This window comes from Poecile atricapillus, chromosome 2 (assembly GCF_030490865.1).
Source record: "Poecile atricapillus isolate bPoeAtr1 chromosome 2, bPoeAtr1.hap1, whole genome shotgun sequence".
NCBI classification, from domain to species: Eukaryota; Metazoa; Chordata; class Aves; order Passeriformes; family Paridae; genus Poecile; species Poecile atricapillus.
In genome coordinates this window covers 30,477,647-30,492,520 of record NC_081250.1, presented here as the reverse complement: position 1 = coordinate 30,492,520, position 14,874 = coordinate 30,477,647, and the positions used below count along the sequence as shown (strand labels likewise).

The window sequence follows — 14,874 nt, the reverse complement described above, 5'->3', positions numbered from 1 at the left end:
ATTTTCTGTATTTTCCATCTCATAATTTAAATCAAAGGGACTAAAAGGAGGCAGAACAGAGCGTTTTGATCATTTTCACTGTAATACTTGTAAAGCTGTGGTTTTCACATCAAGTGAAGAGAGTGAGTGTAACTTTATCTGTCTCAAAAGAGAAAAAGACTAACAAGCAGCATATCTACAAGAGGAAAATAAATAGTAGCTGAAGGTCTCTGCTAAAGCCCAGCAGTTCTGATTCCATCCACAAGAGGACAGTGAAACACAAACACATCCACTCCAGTTCCCATTCCTCCACTATCTTCATTGGAAAATAAGATTATTAACTGAAAACAAACATGCTATAGGAAATGACTGGGGAACGAGATTTTAAGCATATTTTCTCCCTTTTCTCTGCTGCAGCTGTATTTGTTTCCAAGGAAAAAAGCAAAACGAAACAGAAATATTCTAGTAAGCAGAGACAGCAAAACTGAAGCAGTAAAAGTTGAAACTGCAGCAAATGGAGAGGACTGAATTCTAACTGTATGATTGGTAATATCTAATAAAATATATTAGTAAAAGATTATATAAAAATAAGAGAAAAGGCACCAAATCTTTTCTACTGATCACACTTTTTCATTCCCAAAATTCTGAAAACATACACTTTTCTGGGCCCTTTTTTTTTTTTTTTTTTTTAATCTTAATAACTGTGAATGTAAACCTCAGAGCATAATTTGGCTTCTTAACCTGCTATCCCAACAGAATGATTGTGTCTAAGTGCTTACTTTTGTTCTGAGACTAATCACTAAATTATAAAAAATCACCTTTAACTTACAAAAACTACTCTTGATTATAAATAATTGCCACCGACGAAGAGAAATGGACAGGCAAACCCCCGGCCTTTCATCCCATTTATTCAGCAGCAATCCACATTCCATTTGTCTAGACTAAATATAGCCGCGTTTATACAAGAAATCAATAGTGCTTGCAGAGAGCAGAGCAAAGACATGAATATTTCATCAAACCCAGAGAGAAATGGCAATCAGCAAACTGACAGCAAACCGTGTAGGCTGACTGGCTCGCCAGATAAGTCTCCTGTACTTGGACAATGGCTCATTGCCTACAAGTCACAATCTTATCATCAGCACTCTTCTATTTTTAACATTAATTGCATTGTAGGTGACAAAGGTTTATCATGTTTAAAAGGGAGAGATGGATTTTCTTACATCTTCTGTGACAGGATAATAAGCCTTACTAGGAGCAGTAACTGGAGCTCAGCACACCCTGCAGGGTCTGGTTCACAATAGTGTTTGCAAACTGAGCCCCGCAGGGTTTGGTTCACAATAGTGTTTGCAAACTGAACCCTGCAGCTTATTTTGCAGATACTGGCTGAAAATCAACCTCTACAGATCTGCACGGTGACTCAGGCTGATTATTCTTCCCATCTTAGACCAGCATCCCATTTCTTCATTTTCAGAGAAGGTAGCATGAGGAGAGGCCCTCAGATTTTTTTAACAATGGAAATTTCCTTTCACTATTAGTAAAATCTGCAACTGAAACCAGGCTTAGTTTGGTAAGCTACATGTTTTCTAGAATTTGCACACACTCAAATAATAAATCTGGAATATCTACTTCATCAAGTTGACCTTAACCTCATTCGTTAATTTGGGGAAAAACAAATATTAGGGTAGTTCTAGACTTGAATCCACAGAAATCAATCAAATAATATTTAATTCAATTTCAGTGCCAATGTTTACCAACAAACAAGGACAAGCATTTATTTGCTGGCATAAATATTGCTAACAGTAAGGGTACCACCAATACTTCTAATAACTGCTGACATAGCAAATATTAACTTCTAGGGGTAATTACTGTCTTTGAACTAGGCCTCATCCATGAAATTATTCTAAACAAGTAACTATTAAGATCACCAGTCAAACTGAACGGTTTGTTACTGTCTGTTTCACAGTCCTAATGCCACAGGCCATTTACATTCTTACTTGTTACTAGCTGACAAGAGACAAAGCAGCTCTGTGGGTCAGTGTAAAAAATGTGTAATGGAGCAGAGAATCAGTCTTTAAAAGCTTTGACTTTTAGCTGAAGCATCTTCCTCTCATCATCACACCACTGCAATTTTAAGTCTCTGGAGAGCAAAGGTGATGCAGAATGTTTACTCTCATTGGGGCTTTTTATATTTTTTAACCCCCTGTACACACACACACACATATATATATATATATATATATATATATATATATATTCTACAGGTAAAAAATTAATGCTCTAATCAGTGCCTTCAACATCACGAGGAGCAGTGGCATGCAGGATCTAAGTAACAGGATTCATAAAAATATTAGACAAAGAAGGAAAGGGATGGATAATGAAAGCAAATATTAATCAGAGGCTTTATTAATAAAGCTAACTTCACATATTCTTCATGATTTTCATATCACCAATGGAGTAAAGCTGCAGCAGGCACAGTTCAGACCCTCTCCTCACTCTCTCCACTGCAGTCCACAGCAGATCCTTCCCAACAGCTCTGCCAACTACAGAGCAAGCCTGGGATTCCTCTCTGAGGTTAAATAAAGACAAACTCTCTGAGCTCATGTCAGCTGCAGTGAATACAACAGTAGGCTGCAGAATATTAACTAAAAATGTTACTGAAAGCTCAGTGATTCCAGGAAATATGCCAAAATTTGAGTAGAAAAATATTTAATTTTCAGTTACAACACATTGCAAAAGGCATATGTATTTATTTTTCCTATAAATACTCAATTGCCTTTATCTTGAAACATAACAACAAAAATAGTCTCAGAAGAGTGTCCATATCAATTATACTCCATAGATGGCACTTCCCACAGGGCTTTTGAAATTCTGTGGAAAGAAAATAAGACACTTGAAAAATGGCATTCTTGCTGAGTGATTTAGATGCTTGGAGCATGTGTAAAAAGAGGTAAAGGAGCTTGGTTTAACCCTCAGGCTTTGCATTTTGAAACCACTCCTTACAATGGGAACACTGAACAACTGTTAAGTCTTCCACTAAGAGATGGCATTTCAATCTCAGTTTCTGGTGACTGGTTTCAATTCCTGATGTATTAGAAACACAAATCTTCCAAATCACAAATGCTAAAGAAAAACATCAGAAAATAATGCAGCCCGCTTTCTTATCACCATCTCCCAAGAGGGGCAATCTTCTTTTTTTTGTTGGCAGTTACCTTTCTTGGCAGACATTTTTGCCACCTTTAAATCCAGGAACTTAAATAAGGAATTCTGACATCAGCTTAACAGTCATCATTCCTGATTTGAGATGCAATTGAGAAGAATTCTAGTAGACTTGCTTACAGACCATCTTGTCTAGTACATGCATGATTCTCACATAAGAGGAACTGCTGGGACTGCAGGGATCCAAGTTAACCTTTTCCCAAAGGAATATCTCAGTTACACTTTTGGGCTGGGACAGCAAAAGAAGCTGGTGATAGAAACAGGGCATGAAGCTGGTGAGCCTCGTTCTGCCTTGGTTGTTCAAGGCAGACTTATATAGAGGAAGCAGTTAAGGTTTATAAAGTGAACAAGGAGGACTACAGAAGTTGGAACATTAAAACTAAATTAAAACTACATCTCACAAAAGACAGATGACAAATTTCTGCAACCAGCAGTATTAGGCAATAAAAACATATTCCTGAAAACACACAAAACCCAACTAAAATCTAGAAGAACCAGTATGCAAAGAAATGGCCACACCTTACCCCAGAAAGCATCTTGGTGAAGTATTACAAAGAAAAGAGAATGAGAGTTTACACCAATGCTACTCTTTGGAGCTCTGCTCTACAAAAAAAGAGCCCAAAGTTATTATTAACTTGTCCAGTACTTTTCATAGTTTTCATATGCTTTTCATAAAATGAAAACAAACCAGAATAATTTTGCACATTTTAGTGTAAAGGAAACTGGCTCCATTTGGCTTCTTCATACAAAGAAAGTAAAAACTCTCCCTTTTTGCAGAATTAGCCATCAGTCAGTCATGATATAGTCAGAGCACTAAGGAATTTATAAAAAAGAGCCCTAAATGCTGACAAGAGTGGAAGATTCATCTCCTCACCAATAAAGGTAATACTTTATACTCTAAAAAGAGAATACTTTAAGACATTAAATGATATAATAATTTATAATTTAAACCTAGAATTTTTTTTAACCAGATTTATGTGTCAACTCATGAAGGACTTGAAAAGCACCAATACCTGAAAAGCTGTAACAGCATCTTTGAAGCAGATTGGAAAAAAAAAAAAAAATCTCTGAAAAGACTGAAAAGATGAAATGCTGTAGGAGGTTTAAAGTTGCAGGAATAAGGAAGAGTGGGTAAGAGGGAAATTTTGGCAGCCATGTGAACCACAAAGTAACTGGCAGGAGATGGGACAGAGTAGGATTGGCCAGGCAATAAGACATGAGCAGACGATGAAACACAGGAAAAGGAGTTAAATTTCTGCTCTGAGAGGCTCCATTAGAGGGACACTGCTCACTCTGTAATCTAAGAGCAGCCCTGGCACAGTGATTAGGTGGCAGTGAGGCCACAGTGTAAATAAGGAGCTAACACAGAAGCGACATGTCCATGGTGAGGATGCTGGCAAATTCAGTGAGCAAAGTGGTTTTGAATAGCCATGACTAAAGAGGACTGAGACCGGCAGGAAAACTGCCACAGCAATTGTTCAGTGCTCAAGAGTGCAGAAAATGTCCTAATCTGGAGCCTGTTCCCTGGAGGAGAGGCTGCTGGCAGCTTCCTGGGGGAAGCAGTGCCACAGCAAGACCTGCGTGGCAGACGGCAGGAGCGAGAAGCTGAAATGTTAAGAATAACTAGTGACATCAGAAGGACAAGTCAGATGATCAATAAACTGTGAAAGGTTAGGTTACCTCCCATGGGATGCTTTTATCATTTCAGCTCTGGTAGCTAAAGTCTTGTACCTCAATTCCCAGCTGGCATAATCGGTCATTCCTCTGTTAACTTCAATGTAGGCAAAGCTTCTTTATGCCACCTGAGAAGCTAGATGCAGAGCCTCTCTCAAGAGAACAGGGATGAAAGAAGACAGCCTTCAGAGCATCTCATTTTAGCATGGGGACAAAAGTATCCCGATTTAGGTTGACACTTATAAAACTTTTTTGCAATATATAAAATCAGCAGCTTCTTTCTCCACTCTCTCAATTATGCTAGAGAGTGCATCAAACTGAAAAAATGTCACCTAGGTTTCACTGAATATTATTAAGTATTTTTGATTCATGATTTATCCTCAGTCTTACACTGGATTTTGGTTGTCACAGGCAAGGAAAGCACAAAAACTGCAAATGAAAATGGAAAATGTCTTTCAAAGGTAGCACAGTGACTTTTTTGGCAGCTAAATATTCAGCTGCACTCTGCAGTTTTAAAACTTCCTCACTTGGAAAAGAAAAAATGCGAGAAATTAAGACACATTTCAGAAGAGAAAAAGGATTTTCCAGTTATTTTCTTGGGTTACCTCTCAGGAGTCAGTAATTATTTGAAAAAGTACTGTCACTGAATTAGAAGTATAAGTGAACTGTCAAACTTGATGAGGCACTCAATTCAGTTTATAGTATTAAGGAGAAGTGTAATAAATTAAACTAGAAAAGTATTCCCCTTTGTTAAAAAAAAAAAGGGATCTTATCATGATTATACCTTTTTTCCTATTTCTTTTAAGTGTTTGCATACATGTCATAATGAGAAGTAAAATAAATGCAAACAGTGATCTGGGCTTTGATTTACCATACTCTTATTTCCCCAGGGCCTGGAAAGGAAGCTCAAACAACCACAAACTTCTAAAATATCAGTGAGAGGCCTTGAAATACCAACACTGAAGTTACAGTTAGCTGGCTTTTGTAAAAAATCAAAGGCTTTATTATATTGATTTACTAAAATCAGATTCCTTCTCTCCAAATAGGCTTTTGAGTCAAATACTCATAACAAGCACAAACATAAATGCCATCTAATTTGTTATCGCCAGAAAGTTTTTAAATGTTACAGTGTTTGCTGTTTCTTCGATACTGAATACATGAGTGAAAGTTCCACTTAGGAGCCGGCCAGAGTTCATACAAATATCAGGCCAACCACTTCTATCGCAGGAATAAAGGCAAATGCGCCCAGTAAATCACATCAGAACATGAAACACTTTTAAACTCAAACCTGGGATGATCTGTTATCAAGAAATCCAAGCTGAGCTATATTTGAGCTTCTGAGTTACTTTATTTATATTTCACCTAGGAGAACCCTTACATACACGCTTCTCTACACTCATCAACACACAGGCATATCTTCACTTTCCAGAATAAGCCTTTTTGATATAAGGAACATGAATACCCTAAATTCTAGATACTACTGCTGCAGGCAAGATAAGAAAAGGACAAAGATAAATGCACATATAGTTAAAATGTATAATTTCTATGTAACTTTATTCTCGGTTCCAAAATCTATGACATACTGATGTTTCCATTAGGTAATGATAATAAATCAGAGTCAGTTATGGCATCAGGTTAACCATTTAGACATTAATATGTCTTCTGCATGGTATCCATGCACAGAAAAGTGTCAGGGAAGAATGTAAAGCAGCATTCTGTAAAACAGATGTGGATCTTCTGTGCACAAATCAGTACCACTGATAGTGAGAACCCTGCGAAGATGCCAACTCAGGTTTGATTTGGTGGCGGCACCACTTACTGGGTAAAGAAAATTTAGCTACAATGTCTCCAAGTCACCAAGTACCAGTTTATCAGTATCTTCCAGTCACTTCAATAAAAACATAACTAATTAAATTGAAAGTGTGACATAATTGTGTCTGTGCACTTGCATACATACGTAATTCTTGCATCATATCCTGAAATGCTAAGAAAAGTAATGGAGCAGACATGACACAAAGGGTTCCTCTCACCTCTCTTTTTAAAACAGGTACAATGATTGATGCCACACCCACACGAGAAAGGCAACATGTTTGCAATTGTATCGATATAATTGCACATAAAAAGGCAGCATACCAAGTCCCCTCAGGTTGCTACAGATGACTGAAAGGGCACCATGGAGGGTTCTAGAGACCTGCAGTCTTTGCCTCAGCACCGATCCAGAGGCAATACGAGACTGCTGCAAAGGGTACCAAATAAATCCAGAATTTAGGATTTTCACTTACTTTTCTTTCATCTCTTCTCCACCCATGAATGCTGCAGGCACATTTGTGACATTGCTGAGTTTACACCTGCTGAATAATTCACAGCAGTGGGGCCACCACTATTCTAATACCAAGGTGATGACAGAGAGAGGAGGGGGAGAAAAAGCTCTTCCTTGAAGTAAGGGTATCAAAACAGCTACCATTTGGGCATGCCAGCAGGTATGTCCTGAAGTACCAGAGGGCAGCATGCTCCAAACAATTAAGACAGTGGGTGGAGGTTTGCTGAAAGAGTATCCCCAAATAGCATTGCTATTTCAGGGGTGTGACAGCCAGTGCTCCAAACAAAACCCTTGGAAGGCAAGATGTAGGGCAAATCTTTCAAGGAACTGTTGGCAACGTTGCTTTTTAAGGAAAAAAAGATGACTGACCCAAAAAATGCACTGAAAACAGTACCTTCCAATTCCTTTTGTTGTTGTTGTTGTTGTTGTAGAAGTATGTGCTCCCCGAAACACTACAATAATTAGGGGTATGATTTTTCTCCTTTTTACTGCATAGCAAAATCTAGCACTTACACTTCTTAGTAACTTCTTAGGCTTACAACCTGTCCATTATACCCAGGAAATCAAGAAAGACTTTCTATTATTATTCCAGTGTTTCTTACAAATATTTATGGAACATCCTGATCTTGGACAAGCATTGGGCTAAAAATGGCGTTGATCCTAAGCACAGAAGCCTCCCCCAGAGGAGGGGAAAAATCCGACAGAAGGATATTAATGCCTTTTAAAGAATCTTTCTAATGAGATAGTAAATGTCATGCCAGTTGGAAAGTGGCAACACAATATTACTTACTGTGCTAGTTCAGAAATAAAGCTCTTATGTGGTCTGTGCAGAATTAACAGTTGCAGATGTTTATGAGCAAAAATGCATCTGTTTGTATTATACATTTTTTCCTATCCTGCTCCCCTTTGCACCACACTGCCTTGAACTGCAGCACACTCAGGGGACTTTCTCTCCCTCTGCTCACATAAAACACTGAGCATATTTGCACAGGGACTGAAACAAAATGAATAGAGAACACTAAATTGCTGGCATGCTGTTTCTCAGAAGTCTTCCTGCCAGATTACTGATACCTAGCAGCAGAAGAGTTGACAACCTTCATAGAGAAAACACTGCGGGTAAGGCAGGGCAAATGAATGGAAAAGACAAGGTCCCAGTGATGATTTCCAAGCAAAGGAAAGGTAGGGTTTATTAGATGATGGCAATCAATCAGGAGGGGCAGAGTCTGAAAAGCAGAAACGCTAATACAGCTGATGGGAATTTTAGGCATCAGTCAAGCCCCAAAGTTGGATAATGAGTCAGTATGCAGAGAAGACAGGCTGCTCTACATAAAGTTAAGGAGGACCTTCTGAGGAAGGTCCCTCTCAGCTTGATGGAAGTGCTGTGAAGGTTTTAAAGACCTTTATCCAATTTATTTTCTGCTGCAGACAGAATAAGTCTTACAGGAAATAACCTTGACTACCATGCAGATGGACTCGTTTCCATTACTGAGACCTTACATAAGGCAGGCACTCCAGTAAAAGAGATTACATAAAATACACAAAAAGCACTATGAACTCACAAGCAAGGAGATGACAATCTTCTAGGATGCTTTCTTATATTTTTGTCTCATTAATGTGAAGACAGTTGTGGTTTTGTATAGATCCAAACCATAATAATTTGCAGTAAGTAATCACAAAAGATCTCTCTTATATCTTGCCATTTGGGATTTGGGGGAATTACTTGAAAAACTGAGGCAGACATCTCAGGTTCAGAGCTGTAATCCAAATATTGAAGAATTATTCCTTTTATACTAAAAGGGTGTCTTGGCAAAGATAAACTCTTAGATGTTTATTTTTAAAATCAAATAATGTTCTCAAACTGAAAAAAAAATCCCAAGCTAGGTATAAAAGACTTTGTTCATGTAATCGTGTGACACACTTAGCATCATTACTATTACACTACTTATCTAAATAGCACCTTTCCAATATTTTTCATTTTTCACCACAGTAAATGATTTCAAGCCTACTTTGTCCATATCTGTGTTTACTTTCTTTTGACAATCTACTTTGATTTCTTGAAAAAGGGCTGTAAATCTCTTCTTGAAATTCAAAACAGCAGTACTAACCAACTACTAATGCTACACTGTATAAGAGCAAGAAAAACTATTTTTCTGGTTTTTCATAATGTTGTAACACTAAACTTCGAAAATATTATTTGTGATTTGTGTTCTCCAGAATGGAGGGGTCTCTGAAAGGCTCTCTTTGGAATGCAGAGACCTGGTTTCAACCACCAGAGGGAGTCAATTTGATGTTTCAGGAAGATACAAAATCAGAATAAACAGAAAAAACACTAAGAACAGATTTTAATCCAGATTTATCTAGATACCAAACATAATGAAAATAAAGTTTAATTGGGGTTCTTTTCAGTGAGATAAGAAAATCACCTTTTTCACTTCAAGTGCTCATTAACAAAATTCTTACCAGTCTACTTTACACTAAGTGTACTTATATGACTTCAGATTAACAAAATTTTAAAGAATAAAAATATAATAATTTACATAAGAACAATACTTACATTTCTATGCAAGCTACTACTCTTAAGTGCGAGACACTGCTGTATTCAAAAGTCTTTTTACCAGCTGTAAATATAGCAGATTTTCTTCAGTTTATTTATGGTTCAGTCAACTCAATCAGTAAGTAGAGCTATGGATTTATTATTGTGAGTACAGGAAACAGACATTTCTCCTAACTCTGACATACATTTGCTTTTGTAAGTTTTAAGAACTGGACAAACAAACTATAGAAATTATTAAGATGACAGCAACTTTCTCAGTACATTAGCTGAAGATATTTTCTGTGATTATTATTCTAAATAAACACTGAAAAAAAAATGGTTCTGCATTCTGCAATACTCCAGACACTAATATAACGCTTCTAAATATTCATCTGTGATGTCAAAGAAACAACAGACATTGAAAATTTCTATGCAATTCTGATGGCATTTAGCAAGTGCAGTTCAGGAAACTGAAAAAAAGCCAAAAGTTATTACCCATTTTTGGTTTTCCACATTTCAGCAGGTCCATTTTTCGTACTAGTGGGTTGGTTTTTTCTCTCTTCATCTCATCTGATACGCAGAAAGTCAGTGGGCAGTTTCTTCAGTTTCAAATGAGTCTTTCTTAGGTAAGTTTTGCAAGAAATTAAATTTCCTACTAAAAAGTCTACAAAAATCAGTAGGAGCTCATCTCAAATTTCAAACTCAGGTTTTAGAAACCCACAGACCAGGCCTGGAACAGGCACAGAAGACTAATGGAGTCAAGCACTAGAAATTACTTTTCGAGAAACTCTCCGGGTCCTTTGAGAATCTTAGCATAATCATTTAAATAAATCCTAGTCATATGGAAACTTCCACCTCCACTTAACACATTAATCACTCAGAGCAGAAGTTCCCTCTCACCAGACCTAAGATGAGCAACTCTCAGCACATTTAGTCCTGTTGACTGAGCTTTTGAACTTGGCTGGAAACATCATTACAAGAAGTTAAAATTCTGCAATACAAGAGGCAACTTGCAAGTAAGTGTTTAAGTTCTGCACTCTAAGCAGAACTTTTTGTGATCAATGAGCTGGCATTCCACGTTAAGGAATTATTGCATCATTATAATAGTAATAATAGCATTATTAAGGACTAGAAGAAAAAGGCAGCACAACTAATTGAAGGTTTGCCATGGAGAAGCTCTAGTACTAATTTTAAGGTAAAGCACTGAGAGTAGGCTTGTTACCATAAAGAATTTATTAATCTGTTTGCTTTGACATGAAGAAAAACTGGAATCTAGCCCGAATCATCCTCATTAAGGTTCTACCCTCATCAAGGTACTGCAGAAGGCTGCACTAGCTGCAGCATACCTTAAGTTCTTCTTTTCAGAAAAACGGGTTTTTTTCTCAGAAATGTGAAAATACTTCCTGACTGCTTCCCTTCTTATGGTTTTTATATTTGTGCCATGCACACTTATGTCTTATGCTGCTAAGAAACAGGAGCTTATTTTGGTGAATGAGGTTATTTTCACTAATTTTTAGATGTGCTTGTGTTTGTTTTTTCCCCCTTAATTAGGATTTGATAGAGCATACCTGAACTGAAATTTCTGCACTGCTATGGATTTCCCAATAGCCAGCCTTGGCCAAGCAGTCTCTCTGCTGACTGTAAAGTTCAAGTAATTAAATGAACGCTGAGATCATGGTAGCATCCATAAAGCATGTTTCACACCATGTCCTAGGAGCTGAAGGTGATGAATACACCCCATGAAGCTGACTTCCCCCAGTTTAACAGCATAAACCACCACACCCCAGAACCTACACAAAACCTACACAACCACTAGCTCCTCACCACCGCAGACAGAAGCAATCTGCAGAAAGTATGGGAATAGTAGGGGCTGGACATAGCATATCTAGGGAGAGAATGACCAAGTGTCAGCCCAGCTGCAGGAAAGGATGTCTGGAAATCCAGTCAATGGAGATGACACTGATTTCACTCTGTCAATTGAGAGCTATGCACCTGATGAAACACCTCTGAGAAAAGCTGATACCCAGTGCTATTATCTTTCACTTTCTCCACAAATCAGTCACAAAGTGACCAACAGATGCTCTTGGTTTAGAAAGAGCTAACTTATGCACCCATAAAATGCCATTTCATTTCTAATTGCATCTACATCTGCCAGGCAAAAAAAAAAAGGAAACTTAAGTTGCTATTCAACACACCTGTAAAAAAATATTCTGACCTTAAATGCCTTTTGAATACAGTTAAAATGATGGCTCAACTTCTACAACAGAGATGATTAGAAAAATAGCATATGATCTTTCTTAAAAAATGTGACAACAACCAGATATCACAGTCCATTATCATCTTTATTCATACATTCCCAGAATTTGTGCCATCTTTTATTGAGTTTACTCCACCTCATCTTAGAGAACATTCTGATAGAGAGTTGAGAAATATGTCTTTTTCTGAAATAAACGTTACTTGGTTCTAAGAATTTGCACAATTCACTTCCTTAGCTCTTCCTTGACAATGTCTATTTAGAAGAGATCTATTTATTCCTCACCACATTTCACAGTTCCTGTTGCTAAATGAGAATCATATCAACAAAGGGTAGAAAGACACAAACATGACTAAAGAAACCAAGGCTGTTTTTTCTAATGTAGGTACAGTGGTGTTCCCAGAGGGGAAAAAATTCCAAACCCTTCAAACATGGGCCTCAATGCAATTCACCTTTCAAGACTTTCTGATCTTGCTGAAAAAGAGCAAAGTATAAAGGTGTTTATGATAAAATGAGTAAATGTAGATAAATGTACTACACTATAAATTGTTTCCAATTTATTGTTCATAAATAAAGGTTAAAATTGACCTTCTTCCAAGAAAGAGATCTGTAACTATTTCATGATAAATGATTGTCTGTTCACCGTTATTGTCACATTGGATTACAAGCACTTCCTTCCTGTAATACAGTGGACATCATGTTAAAGTGATTTCAAGATGATATACGGTATTTTCTAAAAAAACCCCAGTGGAGTGAAAGGAATCCACTTTCCACAAATTCACTCTGTGCATAGTTATTACTCTTGTCTCATTATTTTCTGCTTAAACTAAATTACCTACATCCTTTTTCATACTGCAGTATTTTCAGGGAAAAAACCCTCAAATACATAGAAACCTGCTGAAAGAATATGAAGATCACAGCACAGACAGTAAAAAGAGCAATGGAACTGTGGAAAAAACTCCAGCCAAACACAACCATATTTAAGGAGATCATGTAGCGAAATTCAGATTTTTTTGTGTGTGCTTTGAACAGATGGTGTGTATTTGCTCCTTCCCATGCACTTTATAAGCTCTTCACCATCGTCTGCAGGTACTACTTCTGACTGTGGAGCATTTGGTAGTGCCTCCTCCCGCTGTGACACTTCACTGGTAGGGTCACTGAAACAGGGGTATCCCTTGGCATGGGCATGCAGGGCTGTTCTGATCCCTTCCCCACAGCTTCCTTTCCCACAGTAGGCTACCCAATATTCCAAGGCACAGCCTGAACCAGTATAAACTTCCTGTGAAATGCCTGTGGTTCCATTCCTCAGCCCAGCCTAGGGCACCAGGGACTGACCACAGCCTCCTGAGTACAGATGTATCAACAGGCCACTGGAGCTGCTGAGTAAAATGATTAATGTATTTAAATACCTGTATTTGCTAGCACAGCATGTTCTTAACCATTTTCTTAGGCTTTTTGGAATCTGTAGCTTTCAATGCCATAAAAGATTAGAATAAAACACAACCCACAAAGGTTTCTTCCCAAAACACTTTTTTAGCCACAACATGAACTTCACTGCATCCCTGCGTGCCATTAAAGTGAGTAATCTACTTGAAAGCAGTATTAATTGAATAGCATCTTGAAAAAGGGAAACCCTTGAAATTTTGTTCCAATTAGATTTTTTGTGAAACTACATATACTTTTACATTGATCTTAATTTTTATATTTATTTTATTTTACTATTAAAACATGCTACAGTTTATTCAAAAACTACAGAAGCATTGGGGTTTGCTATCATAAATCAACCAAGGTAAAAAAGAACAACTAAGAAAAAAGTAACTTTGACTTCATTTGAAGTTTACATTTTCATTTTATATATAAATATATGTATAAATATCTATATATACAAAGAGATCTAGACAAAGAAACAGACAGTCTGAGACCCTGCCAAAAGCTGCAAAAAATAAAGAACCATTTGGATCATACTAGAAAAGAGTATTTCTTCTTACATAATGTTCCAGCTAAGGGTTAGTTCGGAAAGCTAGAGAAAAATGGTTCAAGTATAACCATTATTAAATCCAAGAAGAGCTTAAAATTACACCTCGGGGAGCTAAGCTGCTTCACGCTGTGCATAAGCTGCACATCTCCTCCCCCAGCAGCTCTCGGCAGCCCTCCCAAGCAGGGTGCAGACTGTAACAGATCTGCTGCCATAATCCTGTCCCCGGAGGAAAGGAGGAGCTCCCTCGTCTTGCTTTAGGAAAGGAGATGAGACACGGGCTGAAGTCACTCTGAGTATGTGCTGGTTGAGTCTTAAAGTGACAGCCACATGAGATACAGCCAGCGATGGGCCTGATTGCCTTAATAAACCCATTTTTATAATCAGAGTCCATGAGAAGCGAGTGCAAGAGCTGTGAAACAAGCAGGAGCTGAGTAAGCAGGGACTGGAAAGACATATTTCTTCATGGATGAATATGGATCCTACACCCCACACTTGGCTAGCAAAACATAATCCTGTATTTAATACAATTAAACCAATTAACACCATATGTACAGTATTTAAAAACTCGTCAAGTTGGGCAGCCCAGAGCCTTGGGAAGAGCCTTTTCAGCAATGATAAAACCTCTTTTACATTAAGCAGAACTTAAGCAGCAGAGGAGGACCACTTCAGAACAAAAAATAGCCCATGATAACAGATATTGACAACTTCCAGCAGCAACCTCCCAGCCATCTCAGTGACCTCTCAAAGACAGAGCCACCAATATGAAGCCAATAGTCTTTAGCCAGTTTCAAACTAAGTAAAGAAACCAACTGTCAAGAAAACTCAGCCAGGCAGCCACAGGGCTGCTAAACTGCTCTTCTGAGGCTATCTGCCACTGGGATTGTGTACTAGAGGCAGTGGGATGAGAAGGGGGTCTGAAC

At 37.8% G+C, this 14,874-nt stretch overlaps 1 protein-coding gene across 6 annotated transcripts in view; it reads right to left on the bottom strand.

Annotated features, from left to right (window-relative positions):
* HDAC9 (histone deacetylase 9) overlaps positions 1 to 14,874 on the bottom strand; it is a 460,460-nt gene that overhangs the window by 229,760 nt on the left and 215,826 nt on the right. The window lies entirely within an intron of this gene.